A 6,464-nucleotide genomic window follows, 5' to 3' on the forward strand; every position below is an offset into this window, starting at 1 on the left:
TATCCTATTATAAGGGTTGATCCTATGGCGTACTGTTGTATTGTGACTGTATGTTTGCACGTTATCCTATTATAAGGGTTGATCCTTAGCGTATTGTTGTATTGTGACTGTATGTTTGCACGTTATCCTATAATAAGGGTTGATCCTATGGCGTACTGTTGTATTGTGACTGTATGTTTGCCCATTAGCCTATTATAAGGGTTGATCCTATGGCGTAATGTTGTAGTGTGACTGTATGTTTGCACGTTATTCTATCATAAGGGTTGATCCAACCAGTGGCGTTCTGTTGTAGTGTGACTGTATGTTTGCACGTTATTCTATCATAAGGGTTGATCCTATGGCGTACTGTTGTATTGTGACTGTATGTTTGCACGTTATCCTATTATAAGGGTTGATCCTATGGCGTACTGTTGTATTGTGACTGTATGTTTGCATGTTATCCTATTATAAGGGTTGATCCTATGGCGTAGGGCCTACTGTTGTATTGTGACTGTATGTTTGCACGTTATCCTATTATAAGGGTTGATCCAACCAGTGGCGTATTGTTGTATTGTGACTGTATGTTTGCACGTTATCCTATTATAAGGGTTGATCCTATGGCGTACTGTTGTATTGTGACTGTATGTTTGCACGTCATCCTATTATAAGGGTTGATCCTATGGCGTACTGTTGTATTGTGACTGTATGTTTGCACGTTATCCTATTATAAGGGTTGATCCTATGGCGTACTGTTGTATTGTGACTGTATGTTTGCACGTCATCCTATTATAAGGGCAGATCTTAACACTGGCGGACTTATATCGTTTTCCAAAAGTAGAAAAAGAAATTTGATTTTCTGAAATAAGCCTTTTATATTTTATTTTAATTTGGCATGTGATGCATGCACCTTTTTGTGTGATAAAAATGTATGTCGTTTAAAACCATTATCCATCACAGTAGTGTAGATACTCTCGAGCACATTGCAATGGCTTAACGGTTTGGCATTTTGTCTTACCTATAGTTCCTAAGAATCAGCGTAATCGATATTGTCTTTATTTTGTGTTGTTGTTTTACTGGAACTAGTAAGTTTGTCGTTAATAACTTTTTTTTCTGTCTTTATATCCTAGTTTGTTTGTTTGTTTGTTTCGCCCAGTCCACCACGAAGGGTGATATCAAGGCGTTGCTGCTTTGACATTTAACGGGCGCCACACACAAGACAGAAGCCGCAGCACAGGCTTCATGTCTCACCCAGTCACATATTATTCTGACACCGGACCAACCAGTCCTAGCACTAACCCCATAATGCCAGACGCCAGGCGGAGCAGCCACTAGATTGCCAATTTTAAAGTCTTAGGTATGACCCGGCCGGGGTTCGAACCCACGACCTCCCGCTCACTGGGCGGACGCCTTACCACTTGGCCACCGTGTTGCGGTTTATATCGTAGTGAACAAGTTTTAATATTTCAGTCTGAAACTACTGACACGAAAAGGACGACAATAAGTGAACATTAGAGAGAATAAGAAGAGAACAAACATGAATTCTATGATTTTCATAACAAATAACCCTTGTTTGTTTCTCTGTATCTTCCGCTTAATGTTATAATTTAGCGATTGTGTCCAATAGCTAGTACTTAATCTTGATATTTTGAAACTTTGTTAATCGTGTAATGCATGCTTTTGATATATTCTGAAATAAAGTGTTGATCTTGCCTACATTTGCTTTGAATGCCATGTGACCTTCCAATGTCTTTAAATCACAGACCTTCCCATGAAACAGTTCTGCTAGCTATATTAGCTTTGCCTTTCTCGTGGGATAAGACCCTCCCTTAACTTGCATGAACACATTCTAAACATCAACAAAACCTGATTGCTTCCCGTGTAGCGTTGAAATTGTTTGATACAATTATTGTTGCAAAACTGACACACGTGTCTTTTAACACATCAATGCATGTACACAATCCAGACTGCACAGAGAGCACACAGGCTGTTGATGTTTGCTATGTGTCCTAGGGAAGAGATGACCTTATCCCATGTACAAACCTGGACCGATGCAAGATTGTACACCAAATCATTTATACTTCTTCTTCTTCTTCTTCCGCGTTCGTGGGCTGAAACTCCCACGTACACTCGTGTTTTTTTGCACGAGTGGAATTTTACGTGTATGACCGTTTTTTTACTCCGCCATTTAGGCAGCCATACGCCGTTTTCGGAGGAAGCATGCTGGGTATGTTCGTGTTTCTATAACCCACCGAACTCTGACATGGATTACAGGATCTTTTTCGTGCGCACTTGGTCTTGTGCTTGCGTGTACACACGGGGGGTGTTCGGACACCGAGGAGAGTCTGCACACAAAGTTGACTCTGAGAAATAAATCTCTCGCCGAACGTGGGGACGAACTCACGCTGACAGCGGCCAACTGGATACAAATCCAGCGCGCTACCGACTGAGCTACATCTCCGCCCTAATCATTTATACGAGAAAGTCCGTGCGTTTAAAGTGACATTCCGTGACGTGTGTACAATCATGCCAACCAACACTTATTTCCCCCTCTACTTCTTTCAATCTGCAATTAAAAGGACGGGGTGTTCATTTTCAGTAACGTCCAAGCAACCAAAAAATAACCACCCAGCGGTGGCGTCATATCCGACTTTTAGTGAAAGTTGAGGCGGCACTGTCACACCCTAATTTTTTCAAATAGATTGAAATGTTGGTCAAGCAATCTTGGACAAACCCCGGACAATGAGATTGCTTTTGAGCTTGGAAGCTTCAAAATTAATTAATAAGTTTGGTCATTAAAAATCAGAAAATTCTCATTAAAACTAGAATGTTGATAATCGATACAAAAAGGATTTCATCGTATTCTTTGTCATTCCCTAATGCTAAAAACATATAAATATGTTATGTTTGGATTAAAAACAAGCTCTGAAAGTTAAAAAGAAGACAAAAAATAGCGCTTTCCTTTTACTCGGTGGACGCTACTGTACGATACTGGCTTGTCACTCCAAGTGAACAGCTACGTTTTCCATGTAAATCATGCATAGGGTGTCAGCGCTTTCAGACTCGGTCGCGGGGTATCCGCAAAGCAGTGCGTTTGGAATGGTTCTGTGAGTTCGACAGATTGACTAAATGTATTCAATTTGCTTCAAGCGACTTCTTTCTATTTTCGTCAATGCAAACCGATTATATTGGACAGCGAAGGTTCTACAGTGACACAGGACATTAAAGAAGACTTTCAAACGATCCAGAATCTAGTTATCTGCCAACTCTTTGGTAAGGAAATCAGGTCCCACATGGCTTTGATCAGTTGCCTGGGCAAAAGGTGAATGAGACCCTACCACAGTGAAAGTTAAACAATCGTCGTTTTCCAAAACAATTAAATCATCGAACTGTCTTTCAAGCAAAAATGTGATTAAGGATTTGGATTAGAAGGTAAGTAAAGCACAACCCTTTGACGATTAATTGTACAAAAAAAACAAAATACTTGAGCAAAAAAAAGTGCCTACGAGGTAACTATATTTATGCGACCCGAAACTAAGAACGCATTTTGCTGTCGTCGCAAGTCTTGGTGGCTGTCGTGTGGTTGCTGAATCAAGGTCTTGGTGGTGCCTTTGTATGTGTGATGTTGTAAACCCATGCGGGTGTGAGTGTTAGTGTGTGTGTGTGTTAGTGTGTGTGTGTGTGTTATTGTGTGTGTGTGTATGTGTGCGTGCGTGTATGTGTGCTAGTGTGTGTATGTGTGTGTTTGTATGTATGTGTGTGTTATTGTGTGTGTGTGTATGTGTGTGTGTATGTATGTGTGTGCGTGTGTGTGTGTATGTATGTGTGTGTGTGTGTGTGTGTGTATGTATGTATGTGTGTGTGTATGTGTGTATGTGTGTGTGCATTATTGTGTGTCTGGTTTGTTGTTGTTGTTGATTTTGGCTTTTTTGGTTCATGTTCGAGTTTGTGCACGTGCATTTGTTTGTTGTTATTTTGTTTGATGTCCTTTTTGTTTATTTTCTTTTTTGTGGTAACTATTAGTGTGTTTCTTGTCTATCCATTGTGTTTATATTGTGACTTTTGTGATTGCTTGTTTAAATTTCTGATGACATGTTGCTTGCTTGCTAGTTTGGATTCTCGGGTGCTAAACTGTGAAGTTGATCAGTATGTTTATTAGTTCGTCCTCTAAAAACTTTGCAGAATAAAAATGGCGGAATTCTTCAAGCACTTGGCTGCAGCAACCTTAGCTCTTCTGCTTAATTCGTCTTTTGCACTGGAAGTCGACAACTACAACAAATGTCCAAAAGGAAAAATAGTCAACAACACAGTTCAGTCTGCTGCTCCTGCGCGATCCGCGCTTGAGTGTTTTCAAAGATGTTCACAAACACAAAGATGTTCAGGTGTGAACATATGCACACATGGATCCTTGTCTAAGGTCAGCTGTGGACTCCTTTACAACTTTCCATCGACCGACTGTGAGGATTTGACTTCAGCGACATTCCAAGCGTGTTATTACGCACATAAGGTACAGTTTAAGCGCTTTAATTTTACATTTAAAATAATTCAACATGATCGATGATTAAACTTACATTAACATTCATAACACCAACAACATCACCTGCACCACCATCAACAAAACCACTTCCACCATCACCACATCATCACCACATCATCATCATCATCATCAGCAGCAGCAGCAGCAGCAGCAGCAGCAGCAGCAGCAGCTGCAGCAGCAGCAGCAGCAGCAGCAGCAGCATCATCATCATCATCATCATCATCATCATCATCATCATCATCATCATCATCATTATCATCATCAATTATCTTCTTCTTCTTTTTCTTCTTACTGTGCAGTGACATTGTGTATACTTGTTCTCTCTTTTTGTCCAGGTCCGTCAAGCGCAAGAAGTGACGACTGAGGTAGAGGAGACAACTCAAACATCGACCGAAATGACCACAACGACCGAAATGACCACAACGACCGAAATGACCACAACGACCGAAATGACCACAACGACCGAAATGACCACAACGACCGAAATGACCATGACAGAAAGTGTGTGTCAAAATGGCGGCACACCAAATGGAGAGGGATGTGATTGTACTAAACAGTACAGTGGTAGGACCTGCCATCGCTTCATCAGAGGTAAGGTCGGAGTTAGATAGAGGCAGAGTGTGAAATCTAAACTTCTCTTCTCAAGAGTATTGGGAGATACTGGTTCATATGTTCATGTTCGTATTTTTATTTCTTTGCTTCGAAATTCTTAAGTGAGATCTTAATTTTGACCAAAACATTACAAAATGGGAAATGTAGGCATTTTCCAAAGCATGTGTGACACTTTCACATACAATTCATTCAACGAGAACAAACGTTGAAGTGGTACAGAGTGGATGAAGAAGAAGAAGAAGAAGAAGAAGAAGAAGAAGAAGAAGAAGAAGAAGAAGAAGAAGAAGAAGACAGGGTGGATTTGGTTTAATTTGTAGACCAAATCGACATTGTTTAAACATGCATAGTTTTGGCAAGCCTGTGAAACCGACTGCCTGGCTTACAGCAAACTCTAGTCTAGTCACCTTGGCTGCAGATATACTAATCTGAACAATCTTCCCCATCCACGTATTTTATTCATATAGAACAGGAAGGCGATCATTATCCGATCAAACAAATGTGTCACTGGTCCGTCAGAAATGGTCCGCTGTAATAGATGAAGGAAGGCAACTTTGTGTCTGCTTAATATGTAGTCGATCACTCAGGCTTACACCATCAATAGAGAACATGAACTATGTATTACAAGCTTTAAACCTCGGGCCTACGTTGAAACGAACAGATACATAAAATAAATCCCAAAACAAAGAGACTGCCAACGTTCCAAAATTCAGAATACAAAAAACAAGAAAGGTAGGTTGTTGGAACGTTTATTATTGACAAAACAATACATTCACAAATATATCGACCCAACGGTCTTTTAAGTGCGCAGACAAACAATTAATAACGAAAACTTACCTTGTTGATTTTTTCTTCAGCCTGCCACGAAGCCGCAAGCGAATGAATGATTGTATGACGAAATGAGTGACGTACACATGGAATGACGTCAGCGTCGAAAAAAATAAGTAAATAGAACATGACAGAGAGAGACAGAATGAGAGACATTTCAAATAAAACTCCCCAGTGTAACAGTGAGACAGATACATAGGCAACAAACTGTCGCTCTGCCCATCACATTCCTCTCGCAATTCGTGACAGGTACCCCAACAGTACTGAACCGACAACTCGCTTAAATGCACCTCTTGTGAACATCCTAAGAGCTATATGTTACAAATTCATATTACACCAAAACAATGCATCTTCCTGCTTCATATGCACGTCGGATAGGAAATAAACTGCAGCTGTGGTCTTGAGGATCAGACCACAGACCAAAATTAATCCTCCAGAGATGCCCCATCATAGAAAGCTTCAGGAAAACCGTGTAGTCGACTGTAGTCTCTCTCCGCTGCCAGCTGTCCGAAGA

The sequence above is a fragment of the Littorina saxatilis genome, linkage group LG15 (assembly GCF_037325665.1).
Source record: "Littorina saxatilis isolate snail1 linkage group LG15, US_GU_Lsax_2.0, whole genome shotgun sequence".
In the NCBI taxonomy this organism is placed as follows: domain Eukaryota; kingdom Metazoa; phylum Mollusca; class Gastropoda; order Littorinimorpha; family Littorinidae; genus Littorina; species Littorina saxatilis.